Source organism: Trichosurus vulpecula, chromosome 8, assembly GCF_011100635.1.
Source record: "Trichosurus vulpecula isolate mTriVul1 chromosome 8, mTriVul1.pri, whole genome shotgun sequence".
In the NCBI taxonomy this organism is placed as follows: Eukaryota; Metazoa; Chordata; class Mammalia; order Diprotodontia; family Phalangeridae; genus Trichosurus; species Trichosurus vulpecula.
Window position 1 is genome coordinate 142,337,811 of NC_050580.1, and position 22,236 is coordinate 142,360,046.

The window sequence follows — 22,236 nt, forward strand, 5'->3', positions numbered from 1 at the left end:
CTCGATCCTCACAACTCAGTGAGTCCACTTCTTTATTACTGGAAAGGAATATTGTGACTGGCTAGGAAAACAAAAGAAGATTGGGAAATCATCCTCTCAATGATGAAGAACCCAGGGTACTGACCTATCATGCAGATTCTGACAGCATATTCTTACATGACCAATGAGAAAACAGAAAGCCCATGAAATAATTAAAGTCCAGCAGCCTGAGCCTTTGAGGGTTGGTGGACTGACTGACCAAAAAGCATCTGGGCTCACCAGTATTACTTTTAAGTGAGTAATACTGTAAGTAACACTATTATTCCAGGATCTACTTTGCTAACAAAGACTAACCAGGGCAGATCTGCAACTAGGATGAAGAATTTGGACTTTCCCCCAGGATGTCAAAATAGGAGAGAAGCTGCTTTCTCCCAGGGGAATGTACTTCCTCTCTCCGTGGTGTTCAAGAGTCTGCTGTTGCCACGTGGAACACTTTCACCAACCTGTTCCATAAGATCCTTTCCCAGACCACAGGCTACCAGCCTCAGGGTCCTGTCACTAAAATGACCCCTTAGCAGGTCCTTCGCCTAAGCCCTGTAGAGACATAGTTTGAACTCTTTGGAGGACAGATTGTCCCTTCTTCTGGTACGACTGCATTCACATAGTACTGCTGTCTGTCTTCTCCCTCTTCATCCCCTACATCTGGATTTCAGCACCTTCCTCTCTGCTTTGGGCTGGCTGGGAACTACCACTACCATCAGTTGCTTTTACCTCAGGTGAAAGTCCCCTTGGTTTGGACTCTAACCTCAGGCACGACTTCTCCCATCATATTAACTTGCCACCTAAAAGTTCTTGAACAATGAAGGCCCTCGCACCTGGATGGGAAATGCTAACCAGTACTTTCAGCAGCTGGGTTTCTAGTAGCTGCTATTGCCGTTGTACTAAGGATTAGTTCTCAAGTGATGTGAAATTTCCTTCCCTCAGGATTTTATCATGGTTCATTTGTTGTCCTCTTCTACAGAATGATGGGGCTTGGCCTAAGTTACCCATAAAGCACTTCCAGTGCCAGTTCTATGCTTCAAGTGGTCTTTTCTGATGCAGATTCAGTGTGTTGAATGTTGAGCTTCTGACAGACCCTGAGCCATCTCAGAAATACCACAGTTCCTATTTTCTCTGAGGATAGATTCTTTCCAATGGCAGGAATGCCACATCTGTCAGCCATCTTTCTCCCCTTCAGTAATAAAACCCAGCTCTGGTTATTCTAGTTCAAGGTATTGGCACCTGGAGTTCATCTGCAGCCAGTTGGAAATACAGCATCTTCGGAGAGTTTCCAACTCAATCATCTGTGCTTAGCTCAGCTAACTGGAGCTGAATCAAGAGCTGGGAAAGCTTTACCATAATAGCTGCCAGAAGTGTAGAACATGCCCCAGACGAGAGGTACCTAGCACAGAGAATTGTACAATTTGAGTCAAAAGGCACCGTAGAGATGATCTTGTCCTACCTCCTTGTCTTGCTGATGATGGAACTGAGGCCCAGGAAGCCTGGGTACACAGATGGCAAGGAGCAAAGCTAGGATGTAAACCCAGGGTCCACCTCTGACCCTAAATCCCCTCTTTCCATTGTACTATGCTGCTGTCCAACATCATGTGGGTATGAAAATCAGGACAGAACAGCTGGGATTTGAACACAGGCCTCTGCTTTCTGGCATCAAAGTCAGACTTCTTTCCACATACTGCTCATAGGCATTCAATAAATATGAATTAAATATTAGATACTCATTATGATGGGAACATGTTAAAGTGTTGAAACCATGGGAAGAGGAAAAGAAGTGATGCCTTTTTTTTCAAACAAGCAACAATTTTGACAACATGCAGTGGTTATCTTTTTTTGCCTTAAAGAGTACAAGACAATCTAAGCAGGAGGGGGCTTGGTCCCTGCCTGGATCAGTAATAACCTGAACATCTAAGATATGGCTAGTTGTGAGACATGTAATTGTGGATAATCTGATTCAACTCGCAGAATTCTTAGAAGAATGTTAGAAGAATACGATGGGAATTTCTAATCTAATTCAGTTTATGGGTACAGACATTGTGACTCAAAGAGGTCACATGACTTGCCCAAGACCATATTTTCTTAATTGCAGAAACTAGAACACTGGTCGGTTCTTCTATAGCTTGTTGGCCCTTAGTTCTTGATACCTTCAGAAAGTAGGGAAAAGACCCTTCTCATAAAACAAAAACAAATAATTCCCTTCTCTTCCCCTCCCCACACCCACTTCACAGCTATGCTTGAAATTCTTTGAGCAGGGTACAAAGTCTTTAATTAGAGTGAAAATTTAAAATGCGTAACCCCTGGGAAAGGCAAAAGGGTAATTGAAATTCATGTTAAAGTGTGAAGGACTGATACACATTTTCTGAAAGCTGGTGTTTCCAGGCAGGAATTCTTAACCTGTGGTCTGTGAACTTTTTAAATATATCTTTTTTTGATAGCCATTTCAATATGATTGTTTTCCTTTGTAATTCTGTAGAGTTTATTCAATGCTTTAAAAAATATTATTCAGCCAGTAGGGTACAGTCTAAAAACTTTGACAGACTGATATAGGTATCCATGACACAAAAAAGTTTTTTAAAAAACCAACAACAAACCATTATAGGGGGAAGATCCTGGCTTATGGCTAGAATGTGGGAGGTGGGGAGAAGAAAAAATAATTGAAGGAGGAAAAGGGTTCTGGCAAGGAGAGGTACATCAGTCTTACCTGGTTTGTCATGGGATTTTTTTGGTTTTTTGTTTGTTTCCTTGTGCTGTAAGAGAGGAAGTGACTATGTTGTCAATAACTGTTTGACTGGTGTCCAGCTCATTCTGTGTCCTGCCCTCCCCCTCCCCATGGAATATTTAAACTAAGTTATAATACCAGAATAGAAAATGGATTATATGTTTATTGATGTCCGGTTTGGAATTGGGAGAGAAATCCTCATCTGGCAAACACATTTGCAAAGAAATTGATAACATGTGTTTCATAGCCTGGAGTACCTAAAGTTTTTGGAAACAAGACAAAGTACAATTCACAGCTCTTGGCTTTAATCCTTTTATTTATTAATCCATTCACATATCACAGACTTAATTTTACAAATGGAATGATGTGCCGGAATGCGAACTAGAAGATTGTAGGATTTTAAATGGAGCCGATGTTGGAAATGATTTTTTCCAAAACCCTCATTTTACAGACAAGGAAACTCAGAGGCAAAGAGATGAGCTGCTTTTCCTCAAGTTCTACACTAGCAGAACCAGGATTCAAACCCAGGTCTTTTGGTTCCAAATTCAATATTCTAACCATTTCACTATGCTGCTTTTTATATCAAGCTGAATGAATTTTCTGTTACATATATATCATGGGATTTAGTGAGGTTTTTAAGTGTTGAGAAGAAAGAAGACTTTAAAAAATGATTTGTGGGGATTGTGATGACTGCATTTCAATTTCCTTTTTCCTATTCAATAACAGACCATGATGGTTTTCAAGAAATAGTACCTATTTTTCCCCATGCTCAAGGAATGGGTGAGATTTTGGCCCAACTGTTGGCCTATCTCTCAGAGTTCTTTAAACTTGTATTGTTGGATTAGATCTTTAAGGGCTCTTGTAACTCTATGACTCAGTGATTCATACCTACGATCTTGGCATCTTTAGAATAAGACAAATTGACACAAAATGTAGTAGAAGGAGCATTGAATTAGGGAAACAAGAGACCTTGGGATCTAGTCCTTCCTTCATCATTGAGTAATCTTGGGGGAACTCTTTAATTTCTGTGGATCTCCAGTTCCTTATTTGTGGGATGGAGATGCCTTCTGGTCCTTTCCAGTCCTATGATCTCAGATTACAAAACTTTGAGTGAGTTCCTAAAACAAAACAAAACAAAAACCAGTTGATTAGAGCTTCTGTACCAATTAGCTTTCTTCACCATCTCAAATTGTGATCTAAGGCAAACCTCTCTTAGATCCCCTAGGATTATCCTAATTACAGTTCTGATCCAAGGAAATTTCATGCTGGGTGTAAAATGCTGAGAAAGTGGAAGGCTAAATATCCCAAGCTAGGTAGGGAGGTAGCTTGTTTCAAGGGCAAAAACATTAGCCCTAAAGTCAGGGTACCTGAGTTCAAATCCTGCCTTTGATAATGACTAGCTGTGTGACCTTAGGCAAGTCATTTAACTACTTTGGGCCTTGATTTTTTCATATGTACACCAAAAAGTTTGGACATCAAGGCGTCTGAAGTCCCCTCTGACTCTAGATTTATGTTCCTATTATGCATAGTCCCACCTCTGTGGGCCAACTTAGTATTTTGGCTGGGATGTTGGTCTCTCATAGTAGCAAGGTGAGAACCCTGGACCTTTCTAGGCACTGAAATTCCAATCTTCCGATTTCCTTCTTTGGACATAGTCACCCTTTCCTTTAGAAAGTTATCATAAACATGAACTCTGGAGGACTAGAAGAAGGGAAAAAATAGACCAGTACCTGTATTCACACCAGCATTTTGGTGATAGCAAATGATCACAAATGAAGTCAGTTCCCACAGATAGGGAATGGCTGAATAAATTGAGGCATATGGATATAATGAGACATTCAGAATTCAGAGAAATAAGGGAAAAGTTGTATGAACTGATGCATAGTACCTGACACTTGGGAGGCAACTTAATGAGTGTTTGTTGAGCGATTGAAATAAGCACAACTAAGAATACAATATACACAATAGCCTTTGTTGTCATTGAATCATTTTTAGTGCCTTAGGACTCTCTGTGAACTTGTTTGGGGTTTCAGATACTGGAGTAGTTTGCTATTTTCTTCTTCAGGTCATTTTACAGATGAGGAAACTGAGGCAAACAGAGTGAAGTGACTTGCCTAGGGTCACACAGCTAGTAAGTTTCTGAGGCCAAATTTGAACTCAGGTTCTCCTGACTCCAGGGCCCACACTCTATCTAGTTCACCACCTAACTGCACCATAACTACAACAATATAAATGAAAAGGTCACTAAGAAGCCAGACTCTGAGCAATTAAAAAGAAAAACAGTAATGTCCCTAGAGAACAGATAATGAAATAGAATCCCCCTCCTTTTGGCAGTAGACAATGAGGGTAGAATATTGCATATGTTGCTGGATGTTTTCACTATGTATTCACTAAGCTTTTGCTTAATTGTTTTCAGTCTCAAGATTAGAGTGAGTTTTCTATCCAGAAATGATTTTGATGTTAAATGCAAAGTGCAGTAATAAAACATTAAAAATTTTTTGGAAGTATATCACATTAAATTAATCCCAGCCAAAGTATTAATAACTTATCAGCTCCCTGTGGAAGAATTGGACAGAAGAGCACCAAATATGGAAAGTTAGGGAGGAAGGAATGATCTGGACTCTGGGAGTAGGAAGGAGAGTGGCTATTAAAAAGCTAGAGAAGACCTCTGAGATGCATTAGGCCTCCTTTTTCAGGAGCAGGTCACTGTGGAATCCACCAGTGTCTCATGTACAATAACATGCGTGGAAGAGAGCCATTGGGGAGAATTATAAATGCCGCTCTTTGGATCATGTGATGCTATTTCCCCTTGGTTATGGCTCCTCAAGGTTAGCATCAGTCGATTCAGTGAGAACGAAACTTCAAGAATGACTGATAATAGCATCTCTGCTGCATGGAGAGCTTGTATTTTGCCTTGACCTCTCACTTTCAACTTCCATTGTATCTGACAATTCAACAAGTACTTTTTGAGCATTTGCAATTCAGCGAGTGTTTTTTGAGCACTTGCTACATAAAAGCTCCATGTCAGATGTTTGGTAGATGGAGTAGGACTAAGTCAATGCTTACACACAGATCGGCCTCATTAGTTTTCCAGGACACATGTCTATCTAGTACAATGTAGACCCCTTGATCACAGGGGACTGTTTTGTTTTCGTCTTTGTATTCCTATCACCTCACACAGCGCTTTACACAGCATAGAACAGTAATAATTGAATTAGATATCAAAGGGCCCTTGGATTAAATTGAATAGCATATTGCTCTCAAGGGTAACACAAAAGATTGTATCAAATGCTATTGAAATCAAAATGTCCTATGTCTAAAGCATCTCCTGATATACCACTCTAATAAATATATTTTAAAGAGAAAATAATTTTTAGTCAACTCATACTGACTCCTAATAATAACCATTCATTTCTAAGCTAGCACGGTGCCTGGCACATAGAAAGAGCTATATAAACGTTAGTGATGATGGTGGTGGGCTCACAATGATGTTTAACAATAAGATCTAGAATTCTGCTGCAGTTCAACATTAAATTTACTGATCTGTAGTTTCCAGAATCCACTTTTTTTCCTCATTCTTAAAAAAAATGGACCATCATCTTCAACTCTCTTAAATATCTTCATTTCTTAATGATCACTCAAGATTATTAACAATGGCTCCACAGTCACCCATGAATATTCTTTCATTAACATCTGGGGCAAGAGACTTGAACGTATCAAAAGTAACAAAATATTTTCTAAAATTTTTTATCTTGGTCTTTAAGGAGTCAGAAGTGGCAAGACTTAGTGACTGGACAGGAAGGGAGAGGGACAATTCAGGGATGACTTGGAAGTTTTAAGTGAGGGTGACTGGGAGGAAGGCAGTGCCAGTGACAGAAAGTGAGGCAAGATGAAGAGATAAAAATAAAACAGAAGGAGTTAAGCAATTCTGCCTTCTCATCCAGGAACATTCCTCCATCTTCCCCAAGTCTTTCCTGACTCATCTTCTTGCTCCAAATACAACTGAAATCTTTTGTTCCTTTTTTTCGTTGTTGTTTTGCACACCTCAGCTTGTTCTACACTTAAGCTTTTATAACACTATTCTTACAGTTTCATGCCATTCCTCTGTATGTGTCTTTTCTAAAATATGAGCTCAACAGGAAACTTCCTTTGTTACCACAGTTTGTTTCAGGTGTCTCAACCTTTTTATCTTCATTTGGATTACTCTAGATCATATAGTCAGAATTTCCTTTTCTTCTTTTCTTCTAAAATAACTCATTCCGCTTGAGCTTGATTGTTTTAGAGTGTCAATCAGCAGATCTCTCTGATAATGAAAAGCATCGCCTGCTCTCTTTCCTTCTCCATCCCAGGAAAATTTCAATCTCAATCCTAAGTGAGAACATGGGGCCAACACCATGACTACTAAAGTTAGTCATGAGGGCCCAAGGCTGGATTAGAGGTTCTTAATCTTGTGTGTGTGTGTGTGTGTGTGTGTGTGTGTGTGTGTGTGTGTGTTGCTATTGTTATTGAGTTCATTTCGGTCATGTCTGGCTCTCTATGACCCCATTGGGGGTTTTCTTAGCAAAGATACTGGAGTGATTTGCCATTTCCTTCTCCAGCTCATTTTACAGATGAGGAAATTGAGGCAAATTGGGTTAAGTGACTTGCCAGGATCACACAGTTAATAAGTGTCTGAGTCTGAATTTTAGCTGCCCCTGATCAGAATTAAGTCTACATGATCAATGCTCTATTTCCTTTTCCTTATAAATGATGAAGTCATCAAGAAGGCAGGTCAAGAATTCATCGGATGCCTTTTCTTTTAGCAGAATTTGACATGGATCAAATGTGCAAGTAGTTAAAATTCCTCACATAATTTTATCTTGCTTCTAGCCTAGTTTTATAATTGCTCTTAGAATAATGAATCAATAAACATTTAGTAAGTGCCTACTAGGTGCCAGGCACTTTGCTAATCACCTGGGATACAAAAAGAGGCAAAAGACCACCCTTGCCCTCAAGGACCTTACAATCTAATGGAGGAGAGGACATGCCAACGAATATCTACAAAGCAAGCTATTTACAAGATAAATAGGAAGGCATTAGAAGAAAGAGTCTTCTATATGGGATTCCATGTCATCTTGCGTGGGGAGGTGGGAGGAGAGGGAGGGAGAGAAAATTTGAAACTCAAAAACCTGAGGAAATGGATGTTGTAAACTAAAACTAAAAATAAATTAATTAATCAAAAAAAGAAGAAAGAGGCTTCCTGTATATGGGCTTGGTTTATCACACATGAAAGATTCAGGTCAAGGAGTCGTGACATGAGATTGCATAGATGGGGTGGGTGCCAGGTTATGGAAGGGTTTGAATTTCAAATTTTTCCTCTCAACAATGGGAAGCCATTGGAATTTTTTGAGCAGGGAAAGGACATGACGAAATAGGTATTTTAAGAAGATTCATCCATGAGTTGCATGTGTGATAAATTAGAGTGGGCAAAACTTGGAGAAAGGCCAATTAGTATAGTGAGACAATTGGTCTATATGATCTCTCAACCCCAACATTGCATCACTTTATAATTATAGGTGATTATTATAACAATTCAGCCATGAGATTATGAATATCTAACCTGTGTTATCAGTGGAAACAAGAGAATGTATAGATAAAAGAGAAACTTTGAAGAAAGAATCAATAGGACTGAATATATGAGCTAAAGGGGGAAGAAAGCATCAAAGACAGCATTCCCTCCATGTGAGGGTATTTAAGCAAAAGATGGACAAACATTTTTTTGGAGCTGGTCAGTGTAAGGCTGGGTAAGATGATTTCTCTGGCTCCTTTTCACTCTGAAGTTCAGTAATCTAATGATGGTTTAAAACATCTGTGTGGCTGTAATAGCATTTTCACTGTCTAAAATAGGGAAGTTGGGATAAACCAGTCTGGGGAGAAAGTGATGAATTTAATTTTAATATAGTGAGTTTGAAATGCTGGAAGGCTATTCAGTTGGGAGAGTCCTATGAATAGTTACAGATATAGGAATAAAACTCAAGGGACAGGTGAGATTTGAAAATTTGAAGTCACAGTTGATATCAGTTTGCTAAGAGAAAATAATGTAGAGAGAAACAAGCAGAGAACTATGAACTGAGCCTTAAGGAAGGCTTATTGTTGGGGGATGGGAGAAGGAAAAGCAAAAGAGAGACAAAAAGGAGAGAAATAAGAAGACGCTTTATCACAGAAACCGAAGGAAGAGAGAGGTTCAAGAAGTGGATGTCATGGGACTCTGCTTGGGGAAATCATCTCACTCTTTGCACATGAACTTTTTTTAATTTGATATAGCAGAAGCATGGTTAACTTGGAGTCATGAAAGCCTAGGTTTGAATATTATCACACACTGCCTCCTGCATGACCTTTGGCAAGTCACATGACCTCTCTAAGCCTCAGTTTCCTCATCTGTAACTTGAGGATGTTGGATCTGATGACCTTCCATCTCAAGACAGATGATCCCATGATGATTCCTATTTCCAGCATGGTTAACTGAAAAATTATACGTTTCAATGGATCTCACTTCCTATGTACACTTCTTTGTTCTTTCCCTCATAATTGAATTTTCGTGTTATTCTCTCTGTACTGTCACTTATTTTTACTGATTTATTCTTAACCTTTTCCCCTTTAAGTGAGAAGGCTTCCAACTTAAGGTTGCAGTATATTGTCCTGTGAAATTAGGGTTGGTCTTGGTCTTAGATGCCACTCATGCCAATATCACACCTTTACCCCCCCCCCAAAATCTTTAATGCAATGCCAAGTTTGAGTGAGGGGCTGTGTGTGTGTGTGTGTGTGTGTGTGTGTGTGTGTGTGAAATGACATAGAACTCTCTTTGCTTTTTGTGGTATTTCTAAGATATTGAGCTTCCTTTGGTCTCAGATGCTCCATTTCTTGATGCCCCTCACAACTCTTCCACAACATTGCAGATGGTCATTGAAAGTTTCTGTGGTCAAAAATTCATCACCGTTCACATACCCTGGTGATGAGCCTCTCTACACTTAACTGGACTGGGACAACAGTTAAGAGGCTGAGGGTGAGACTCAAGCCCTGGTGATTGCCGCTGATAGAATGCTTTTAAAATGTCTTTGACATCTCACTGATTCAACAGATGAAAGGACAATAAATTTTCCAAGCTAATGAAACTTTGCATGTAGACTATGATGTTTCCCTCACTTGTCATATTAATCTGTGATGAATGGAGACTATAAAAATAAACATAGCCAAGAGTGAGTGAAGGAGAAATTGCAGCTCATTCTACCATACAAGAGATTACTCCTAATTCCTTTTTACTCACATCAGTCATAAGATGACCCCCTGAACCTATGGTGTCTGGTTGACTGCCAACACAATCTCTAGCATTTTTCTGAGCATACATGGCTAAATGGAGTAAATTGAATTTCTAAAAATGTAATGTCCAGAAAACATATTTTGAATTTATCTGCCTTCACAAGATCTATTGATCAGCCCCCTCCTTTGTCAGGATATTTTTGAGGGAAAGAATTCATAAGAAGACCTGATTACATTTCTGAAATTAGTTTTGGAAAGGTATGAGATTCAATTCGAAGGTCAGGATGAAAAAGTTCCATTTGTGGAGATCCCTGTATGAGAACATGATATCTGTTTCCCAGGCCTCGTCCCCAAAAGAGGACCCACTGTCCTGGCTGGAATAATCCTCTTATGTAGGACCAATCATCGACTCTTTTAGTGACTATTTATGCTGGTCTCAAAGGGACTGGGTCTGATGTAATTTTAGCGACAATAAACAATCAGAAGAAATATAATGAACAATGGAAATGTGGCTGTTTGCTAATTAAGAGAAGCAAGATTCTGAGCAACAAGTAGTTACTATATACATCTCTTTGCATAGTCTGGGTATTGCTGATTTGATAGCCTATTCTAGTGACACATCTCCTTCCACCCACCCCCTCCCCCAACAGTAGGGCATGTACCTGGAGTTGTTTTTCTAGTAGTAGGCTGGAATTTATGCAGACCTTTTGATATTCTCTGACCCAGGCTTTTTTGTGATAATGATGTACTTTATGATACAGCCATCCAGGGCTATGTGGCCTTGGAATACGGTAAAGGTAACTGACCCACACAAGGACTTGCTTGGTGACCTTGTCTTTTTTAGCTTTAGACTCCAACCAAGTTTATTTTTGTCACTGAATATTCTGGGTCCCCCCGAGATGATGACTTGCTGTGGTTGTAAGATGAAAAAAAAAACCAACCACAAAAAGGGGAGTAGTTAGGTGGCCCGGTGAGTAGAGCACTGGCCCTGGAGTCAGGAAGACCCGAGTTCAAATTCGGCCTCAGGCACTTGACACACTTCCTAGCTGTGTGACCTTGGGCAAGTCACTTACCCCAATTGCCCTACCTTCTCCCCTCTAAGAAAAACAACCACAAAAATATCTAAGATGGAATAACATTCCTAGACTATCTCAACAATCCCTCAGTAGTGAGCATGAACCTGGAAAAAAGGAGAGTCATATAATCCTCCACATTTCTCTTTTAATTTCCAGGTCTGCCTGAGCTCTTTGTTCCCTTGATAATTTGGTCACCTGCGGTCTCTGGACTTCAGGACTCTTACAACTGTGTCCAGGAACAGCACCTGAAAAGGGGAGGCGGTTGATGCAAGCCTGGTCTGCATTGATCATCATCTTGCCATCTGCCATGATGACCAAACTATCCCTAGGCCAAGGTGATTGTGAATTAATATAGGAGAATGGAGAATTCTCCACTGGAGGTGGGCCATCATTGTTTGCCCACTCCAGAACAAACACTAGGGCAGCAGGAGTTAATAGAGCATTCACACCATTGGTGTTCGATGGACTATTGGCTTCCTGTCTAGTCAGTGAACCACGAGACTGAAAATCAAGAAGTCTGAGTTTTAGTTCAGTTCCCATCACTGACTAGCTGAATGAATTTGGAGAAATCACATAATCATTTGGAATTAGAGTTTGCTCCATTTGCCAGATAGGGATACTGACACTTGCCTCTTCTAGTCCTAAAGTTATGAGGATGAATGGATTAAGAGATGACAAGTTCCTTAGAACTTTTTAAGTTCCTTAGAAGTGTGATGTTACAGCAGTGGGGGGAGGGAGGATATGACAGGGGAATTTTAAAATTACTCAATGTCAACTTTTTAAGATGGCACTGCTTAATTGGCATACATGGAGGTAAAATGGGGAGGGATATGCTAGTGCTAGAGTGGATTCCACCTTCATTTCTGCGCATAGCATTATAGCCAATCTTTGATTATTCTCCTAGGCATACCATCCTACTTCTCGTTCCCTGAATCTGGCATTCTATCATTCCATCTGCCTCTTAGAATCCGTAGTTTCCTTAAGGCTCAACTGAGGTGTCACTTCTTATGGCAAACTTTGCATGATACTCCTCATTGTCACTGTTCTTTCTTTCCTGAAATCATCTTGTAATCACTTCTCTGTGTATACTTTGTAGCCCTCCCAGTAGAATGTCAGCTTTCTGAAGGCAGGGGCTTCTTCATCTTTGCAACATCGTGCTTTGCATTTAATAAATGCTTGTTGAATTAAAGTGAAAGGACTGGAACTCATGAGACTTTTTGGATTTCTGTTAGATCTGCTGGAAAAGTTGATGAGTGTAAATGAGTAAAAAAACAGATGGATTAAATGTACCTTAAAATTCACATAAAGTTAAATGATGAGCCTAATTGATTATCCACATGTGTTTGGCCATATGAGAAGGACTGGAGAAACAGAAAAGATTATGAAGTGTTGCTGAAACTACAATGTCATAGACTAAACCATTGAAAAATCAATGAAAATCGTATTGTGCACAGGGGTCTGTCCACAAAGCAATGCCAGGGAGCTCTGCCTAAAGTGAATTTCCATAATTTTCCATTTAAAACCCTGGAAGTTTAAATGTCATCACAATACCCAAAGCATGCAGGTTGATGTGTTTTTGATCTTAAAAAAACACCACCCTAGAAACAAAGAAAGGAAAACCACAACTAAGCACATTAAAAAGCAACAACTAGGAATGAGCTGTGGTTTAAGAAATGGATAAATTCTACAGGAATCAGGCAGAATGAAAGATTAGGAATCACCCAAAATCATCATCTAATTCTTGAAAGGAAAACTGCAACTACTAAAATGGCGAAAATAACACAAGCTCATTATTCCAAGTGAAAAGGTTGCATTCCTATCATTTCATTGACAGCCAACCTAATCACTGCGCCAAGTAACGTGGAGCCCTGCTCAAACAGAACCCAACTTGGGGCCCCTGCTTGAGTTAATTTCTTAATATGCAGGAAAATTTTCCCATACAAAAGAATTGGGCAACATCTATGTATATCTCATTACAGATTATAATATGAAATGCACGTGGTTTAGGGATAGGCCGAGCCAATTATGCTCTGGATTCATCAGATGTTTAAAAATGTGGGAAATATTTTGGGTTTCTGAAACTGTATTTTTCCAAGTGCTTTCCGTGTGTGTGTGTGTGTGTGTGTGTGTGTGTGTGTGTGTGTGTGTATGTGCACGTGTGTATGTGTGTGTTTAAAACTCATGTGTACTTTCAGGAAAATTTAATCCATATGGTTGATTCCTTTATGCTTAACTCATCTAACACTTGTTTGAGAAAAGCTGTTTGATGTGTAAAAAGGCTTCTAATCTATTTTTATATGGCTTTTAAAGTTTTCTTCAGACTGGGTTGTCTTGTTTTGTCAGAAGTGCATGAAACTCATTTACCAAAAGGGGCAGAACCTGGGATGATATGCATTTCCACAAATGGCAGTCTTTAAGATCCCTATCCAAAAGGGGGTTCCCTCTGAAACCCTGTGCTTGAGGTCAAATTGGAGAGCAGGAACCATTGTGTTCTGGGCTTTTGCCAGTGGTTTGACAAACTCTTCCAGAGCATCCTTGTTCTTCTTCCTCATTTTTCTATTTCAACCCAAAAGAACTGAGGAAGAAGGTTGAGAAGGGGAGAGCATCTCTTATCCCCTGCTTCCTCCTCAAGCTCAGGTGAAAATCCTTTTGTGCCAAAGTCTTATAGGGACCCTAAAACATGGGCAGAAGGAAGATCATGGTTTCTGTGTCAGTGAGAGTAATGGTACTATTAACTATTGGTACAAGGTTAAAATCATTTTGAGGTTGTCCTTTGCTCCAGAATTTAGACTAAGTAATGTGACACAAAGCAGGTATTTTCAAAGCCACCAATAACATGTTTTACAGGAAATTTGTAATGCCAGAATTTTAGAGCAATAGGGGGACCTTTGAGACTATCTAGCCTAGCTGTGTTTCTCCTCTGATATTTATCATTCATGTAATTTTGAGCAAGTGCCTTAGCCTCTTTGGGTCTCAGTTTACTCATCTGTATAATCAGGGCATTGGACCAGATGGCCTCTGAAGTCCTTTCCAGTCTAGCCCCTACATCTGTGATTCTGCTACTGCATGATTTTACAGATGAGAAAGCTGAGGTCTAGTACAGTATGGGGCACTAGACAGGGTGCTGTATTTGGAGTCAGAAGACTTGAACTTGGACTCCACCTTTGCTACTTACTACATTTGTGAACTTAGACAAATCACTTAACCCCCTCAGCCTTCGATTCTGCATCTGTAAAATGAGCTGATTAGATTGGAACACTAGCCTGAAATCTATAATGCTATGATTTAATGGAGTTGAGCAAATTGCTCAAGATTACACAATTAGTTTATGATAGAATTGGGAACCCCGGTCTCTGATTGCCAATCCACTATTATTTCTACAACACACCAAGCAGTCACTCATTTAAACATATAGGAGGCATGGTTTCTTAAATATACTTTCTTTAAAAGGAGGCATCAAGATGAAGTTGATAGAGTACAAGACTTTGGTTAGGAAGACCTGGGTTCAAATACTATATCAGACACTTGCTGTTTATACCTAAGCAAATCATTTAACCTTCTTGGGTCTCAATTTTCTTATCTGTAAAATGGGGATGACAATAGCCCCTAATTCACAGTGTTTTTGGCAATATCAATCAAAATAACATATGTAAAGTGCTTTGTAAAACTTAAAACACTATATAAATGCCAAGCATTGTTATTTAGCAGTAATAGGGTAATTAGAAGAAGGTATAGTTGGAACATCCAGGCCCTACAGTGAATTATCACTGTTGTTGTGTTGTTATATACACTTTTGGGTGATACCAGGGATGGTGAAGCCTTTAGACTTTGTCTAATCTGTCATTTCTAGGACTGCAGCATGGGGAGAAGCTTCTGCATTCCTAGAGGGCCTAATCTTGCCCTACCCTGAGAAATACATTGTATGTGGACTATGAAAATATGAAGTGGGTGTGCTAAAGTGAGCCTATATGTCAGACAAAAGCCTTTTAATTTATTTTTTGTATTCCAGTAGTTTGTTGGCTGGAATATTATGGTCTGCGCGTGGGTGGTTATGTTATTAAAAGCTGAAAGGTTTTTGCAACACTTCAAGGTGGCACTTTGTAAGGTTTTACTTTCTAAAACACATGGTCAAAATGTTTTATTTGTTTTCTTTTTCTCTTATAAAAATAACAGCACAAGAGCCCCACCTTTAGTTACAGGCAGCTGAAAAGCACTTGTAGGAATTCTTAGCCATCAAACCGAGGTGTGGAGGTGGGAGGCAGAGGTTGGAAGTGATTTTGTATTTAGCTTTTCCTCCTGCCCTCCATTGAACAACACACTTAAATGACTGGATCAGCACCCCCTAAGGGTGTCAAATAAACAAGCAGGATCACTGCAGAATCTAAAGAGTTTGGGAGAAACCACCAGGCTCAGTAGGCTTGTGTGCGATCACAACCTCTTACCTTAAAATACCCAAGTTTACCTACAACTTCAATCTTTAAAGAAATTGGGATCATTTCATTCTGATTCCCTTCGGACCACGGTGCAAAACGCTCTAATCCCTGCCTGGGGTAAATAATAATCCCTGGAAGAAAATAATGCAAAGTGATGGAAACCTTATGAATTCAAGTTCATCAGTAGAGTTGTGATATCTGCCCAGCACTCGAGTTACACTGTTATTTTCACCTCCTGTATCCTCTCTGGCTGGAGAGTTATGGGATCTTAGACACACAGGGTTGAAAGGGACAGCTTGTCAAACTTCTACCTGAAACATCCATATTCTCTCCAGGAACTGGTCTACATGACTTCTAAGCTCCATTCCAATGTCTAATTGACAATGTTGTCCTTGTAATTTCTGCAGAACTAAGAAGAAATTGGTCTCTGAAAGTGTTCATGGTTAAATAGCCACTTCTCTTAATGAAGGTTCCCTCTTTTTGTCTCTCTTTTTTTGCAAGAGTTAAATAAACTCTGATGGCCACACTGTAGTCTAGTTTGTGTCTGCTATATTTTCTGCTGTCAATTATAACTGCTAGGTTTGATTTATTCCTCTTGACTTTTTCCAAACTATTGCATTATGGAGATCAATAAATAGAAACTTAATAAAAGGTTGTATTCAGTCATGCTAATTATGCACTATAAAGCTAAACTCAAGTGCCACTTATGAGAGAAAAGAGGAAGTCATCTTTCCCCAGTTCCGAAACTATGTGCACCACCAATATAGAACCCCTAAAATATCATTGGGTGGCCAAACCTCAAGGAGGGTTAGCCTGCTTGGTGGGAGGAGGGGGAGGAGGAATGGGGAAGCAATTGGCTTTGCTCATAAGTCTATGAGGAGACCGAGAAAGTTATACACCAGACTTTGTCTACAGCTGCCATGGCATAGAGTACAGTGAGTGAGTCATGTGACTACCCCAGAGGAGCTGAAGGTCCTGTTTCCTGAGGAGCCCCCAGGTAATTAGGTGAGTTGCTCAGCCCAGTAACACTTCCCTGTACCAGCAACACATCTCCTCTCAACCCTAGGTCAATAAAGTTTGTTTCCTTTTTGGGATCTCTATTGGAAGACTTCATAAATTATTTAGAATCCACATTTATGCTTGACTAGCTTGAATTGTTTGTTGACTCTTTGGAGGATTCCACATATTGAAAGGACAAGTGTATGTGTTGTCAGAGGTCCACAGGCTGGCACCCTTGGAAAGTAACCCCATTCCCACCATTAGTGCAATTATAAATGGGAACTCAGTTTATCCATCAAGCCCTTTGAAGCTTTTGAATTCTGAAAGCAAAAACAGCTTCTCAGTCATACTTGTAGACAGTTCTAGGTTGTCAGGGTTGTATTGGTGGGTAAAAGTTATCAGGAAAACTTGGTTAAGCTAAGATTTTGCATATGTTGCTGAAACCTGGTCAAACTGGTAGTAAAGGGATAATTTCATATTTCACAATTTTGTTTTTCAGTTCCCTTTAATAGTAAAACCACTTCAGCTCTACAAAGAACAGAATGTTATTCTCAGATCACTTAAGATTGTGGCTTTAGTTCTGTTTTTTTTCCTTCTGTTTTTATTTTTTGATATCTTCAAAATGTGAAAACTCCTCCTTACCTGGTCTGACTGGTTAAGGACAGGTTCCTCTAGTAACCCAGAATATTCCCAATGGAGGATCTTTAGATCTTTGTTTCTTTCCTTAGGAATGCTATGAGTCTGAGCAGGTATTGTCTGGCATGCAAATCACAGATGGGGTGAAGAGACAAGTTCCTTGGGCCATTCCCATGAGAAAGGGTTTTGCCGTACTGCCGGGGGTTGGGGACTTCATTGCGTTACCCTTGAGATTGTACCTTCCTCCCCCTACATTGCCCTTGTTTTATTAGTGCAAACTAGCCCACTTAGTCCATTCTATCTACTGTCTGGCCCTAGTCAGCAGGCCTATGCTTCAGTCTCACATCCAGTCCAGCCACCTACCTACACCATCTCACCGTGGAGGCAACTAGATAAAGCACTGGGCCTGCAGTCAAGAAGACTTGAGTTCAAATCTGGCCTCAAACACTTACTAGCTGCATGACCCTTGGCAAGTCATCTAACCTCTGTCTGCCTTGGTTTCCTCAACTGGAAAATGGGAATAATAATACCATCTATCATCCAGGGTTCTTGAATAATATTAATAAAGCGCTTAGCATAGTGCCTGGCACATAGTAGGCTTTTAATAAATACTCATTTCCTTCCTTCTCTCCCTCTACCTGCACATGCATGTATCCCTTCCCATTTTTTCCACCTCCTCAGAATAAAACTCCCTTCCCTGGTCATTTCTCTCTTTTATATGTTGTTTTCCTTTATTAAAATGTAATAGGCCAAATACTATCTCTTTTAAAAAGTACTTTTTATCCTCAGGTCTTATTACAGTGCCTGGCACATGGCACATGCTCAATGGATTTATTTTTGTTCCAATCATTTGTTCATTCACTCATTCACTTACCTGAAAGTACATGAGAACACCTGTAAAAGAGGGAAAAGGTGGTAAGCCAGCACTCTGGGCAGTTCTCCCACATCAATAGAGCCCCCTAACATTTCAAGTATTCATCCTGGATATCAGTGGTAGAGAGCTGTCAGTCAAGGAGCTAGATGTCTTAGGAGCTAGTGATAAACCTAGCTTTTTTATTCACTGACCTGGCCCTTTCCTATGATACCTATGGCATACATATCACCGAAAGTAAATAGTGGATTGAGCGCTTGACTCAGAGTGAGGAAAACTTGTGTTTGAATCCACCTTTGACATGTAATAATAGCTCTGTGACCATTGGCAAGTTACTTTTCTGAGCCTCGATTTCCCCATATTTTTATATGGGGAAAATATAGTGATGAGATAAGGATAGTTTTAATATCTAGTTCACAGAGTATACATAAAGAAAATATAATGATGGGATAATGATACTTTTAATATCTATTTCACAGAGTTGTTGTGGTGCTCAAATGAGAGGTTACAAAGCATTTTCCTAACTTCAAAGTGCTATAAAAATGCCAGTTCTTATTATGCACTTAATAGCTGTATAAAAATGAAAAAAGAAAGGTTGTTTAGGCTGCTTGTTTAGATTCCTTTGACTCTCCCAATAACTTCTAGCATACCTCTAGTAAGTTGCTTAACCTTTCCTACAACTCTGTTCCTCAATATTAACTGAACATTTTTAGATGGTTGTTTTGCATATTGATGGTACTGATGAGATCAAAGTCTCAAGCTCAGTCCTCCTACAAATTATTGACAACGACCTTGACCCCACTCAGGTATTCCATGGATACATGATTCTGGTCATGAACTTGACCAGGTGAAACTAGTCTCTACTCTTGGGGGTGGGGAGAACAACCAACCAACCCAAGGGAAGTACCCGATAGATAATGTACTGCTCTATGGGTTTACTCACAATCTTTGGGACTCATTAGACTAAAGCAGTGTCACCGTACCCCTATACGTGTTATGTCCTCCATTAAATGTAAACTCCTTGAGGGCCGGGGCTGTCTCACTTTCATACTTCTAGCTCCTAAGATATTTCCTGGCACATAGTTGGTATGTGATGAATGCTTGTTAAATGATTGATTGTTTCATTAATAGCAGCTCAGGGGCACCAGTTTTTTTTACATTAATAATATGTTGTATTGTGAGATTTTGGTTTTTTTTCAAGTGATAATGAATTATAACAGGAAAATAAAGGATATTCAGATCTAATATATTCCCCATTTTGGATGTCATGGAGGGCAGCTACTATGATCTCCAAAAAATTATTTCTTGGTACCATTGTTTGAGACAGAATGCTGAGATAGATGTACAGTGGGCCTGATACAGAGTGGCATTCCCTACTTCTGTAATACTGATGCTGGAATGCCATTCTAGAATCCTGATAAATGCTATAATGAAATACAATCATAGATGGCTATAGAGTATACATATGTATATATGTATACACACATATACACATACATGTGTATATATGTATACATAGACATATATACACATACATACATGCACATACATCAGCAAGGTGGCACAGTGGATCAAGTGCCAGCCCAGGAGTCAGGAAGATTCATCTTTCTGAGTTCAAATCTTGCCTCAGATACTTACTAGCTGTGTGACCCTGAGGAAATCACACAATTTCCTTATCTGTAAAATGAGCTAGAGAAGGAAATGGCAAATCACTCTAGTATCTCTTCCAAGGAAACCCCAAAGTGGGGTCACAAAAAGTCAAACACAACTGAAAAATGACTGAACAACAAAGACATATATGTGTATGTATATACATACATATGTAAATTTCAGTTTATGTTAGCATTTATCAAAGGCTACACAGATCTATAACAATAAAAATACTCCTTCTTCTTCTTAATATAGCCTAAAAAAGAGATTCCAATGAAATTCAGCAAATATTTATTCAGTCCCTACTTTGTACAAGGCATCAAGCATGGGGGGGGGGCGGTGTACAATAGGCTATAAAAATAAACAATGAAATAATGGATTTTGCCCAGCAGAATTTTATAATGTAGTATGGTGGGGATAAAAACAAAGGATCTTAGATTCATAGCTAGAAGGGACCCCCTTCCTTTTACTTAACTGATGAGAGAACTGGGATTTAGACAATTTAACCTGCCCATGGTCAACCAGCTGACAAGTATCTAATCAGGATTCAAACCCAAGTCTCCCTCACTCCAAGTCCAGTACTTTTAATATACTATACCAAAAAGCAGAATTTCAGTGCTATAGGAAATGTGCAAATAAAGGACTTTGGGACTCAGAAGAAGGGTGACTCATATCTAGTTGGTGGTGGGATGGTGATGGAAATCTGAGAAGGATTCATAACCCAAAGCATTTGGGCAAGGCCTTTAAGGGTGGGTGAAATCCAACAGGCACAGATGAGGGTTAAGGCATTCCAGGGGGATGGAAAGAATAAACAGAGTTATAGAGACAGGACTTTGAAAAGTGTGTCCGAGGATAATCAAATAGTCCAGTTGGTTTGCAATAATGGTGGCTAGGTCAGAACATGGCAGGAAGTAGAGGGAAATGAGATTGGAAAAAATTGGTTGGGGCTAGAACATGGGAACCTTGCATACCAGGCTAAGTTCTCCTGAGTATGTACTATATTCTGGATTTTCTATAATGAACTATAAACTCTATGAGGGCAAGGACTGTCTCCCTCATTTTTGTATCCCAACCCCCTGTACCTAGAAGAGTACCCTGTGCATAATAGATGCTTATTGTTGAAGAATACTAAGAAATGCCACCCATGGAATTTTAGTTTGATGTGGAGTAAAAACATATGGAAATTCAAAATATCCCAAATGATTTGTTGAGTTCCAAGGCAATTCATCCATATGAAGTTGGGAAATCATTCATTTAACTCAGCAGTTCAAGTGTTAGAGTATGTGGTGGGGCTGACCTCATCTTCAAATGGGCTTCATTTTAAAAGCTCATTCCAGGTAAAAGGAAAGCAGCCAGAAATATTATGTATCCTGACCAGTCCTGGACTAAATCCCAGACACAAAAATGTAAGAAATCATAAGAAGAATAAATAGCCCACACAGCAGCACAAATAGATGATTAGTTAGGAGCGAGGACTCAGAACCTTCCTTCCAGGTCCTCTCATCATCCATCATGGTCTGAGAATGTGGGTAGGGACTAAGAACTTTGCATCCTGACTCCAGCACCATCTGGCTGTATGATTTTAGAGAAGACACTATTTTTTCTTGGTTATTACTTTTTCAGCCATAGAATACTGGGGGTAGGAGGATCAACAAATACATCACCATATGACGTTGTAGAACAGCTTCATGGACGGTGTCTGGCACATAGTGGATGCTTAATAAATGCATGTTCACTGTTTGACTAATGGCTCTGAATGGTTCTGATTTCTAAATCGTTAATACATTTGGTTTAAAAATTGGTTGCCTAGTAAATGAGTTCAAGTTGCATCTCTGATTCTTCTTGTAAATAGTATGGCAGAGTAGAAATTATATACTTTGGTCATGAAGTCAAGAGATTGGTTTCAAGTCCTACTTTTGATATCTATTTGGCAGTGTTACCCTGAGCAAGACGTTTAACTTCTCTGAACCTCATTCACCTCACCTGGAAAATGGGAATAATTACACTCGCAGGCTCAGTAAATCCTAGGTTTGAGTTACATTTCTACCTAATCCCACGGAATTATGAGGAAAGCATTTTGAAAACTTTAAAGTGATATATAAATGTAAAATGCAATTATTAGTTCTGACAATAATAATGATCATTATAAAAAAAGTTCTATATGGCCACCCTTTTTCTTTTTTCTACCTGCCTTCTTTGTGGGGGATCAGGGTGAAGGTGTGGCCGTTAGAGGACAGCCTTCAGTTCAGTGAGATTGAGGGAAGACAGAAGGTTCTGGGTGATTCATCTTTTGGCCTGCTGGTTCTGATCACTTACTTCTTCAAATAGTACTACCATCTATATGATTTGTAAGAGATGTGCGTGTCGAATGCTTTGGATGATGCAGTGTGATGTGTTGCAAAGGGGTGTTAGGTATGGGAGGGATGTTTTATTTTTATTGAATAAGAAAGCTAGGGGCATTTAGGTGGCGCAGTGAGTGGAGCACCGGCCCTGGAGTCAGGAGGACCTGAGTTCAAATTTGGC

At 39.6% G+C, this 22,236-nt stretch overlaps 1 protein-coding gene and 1 long non-coding RNA gene across 2 annotated transcripts in view; one reads left to right on the plus strand and one right to left on the minus strand.

The window, feature by feature from the left end:
* The window catches only part of KLF13 (Kruppel like factor 13), a 98,347-nt gene that overhangs the window by 36,912 nt on the left and 39,199 nt on the right, over window positions 1-22,236 (plus strand). The window lies entirely within an intron of this gene.
* LOC118830039 overlaps window positions 3,806-22,236 on the minus strand; it is a 32,729-nt gene continuing 14,298 nt past the window's right edge. Inside the window, exons 3-4 of the long non-coding RNA XR_005009002.1 lie at window positions 18,067-18,086; window positions 3,806-3,870 (exon numbers count right to left, since the gene is read on the minus strand). This is a non-coding gene — a long non-coding RNA (uncharacterized LOC118830039). The remainder of the gene's footprint in view (window positions 3,871-18,066; window positions 18,087-22,236) is intronic.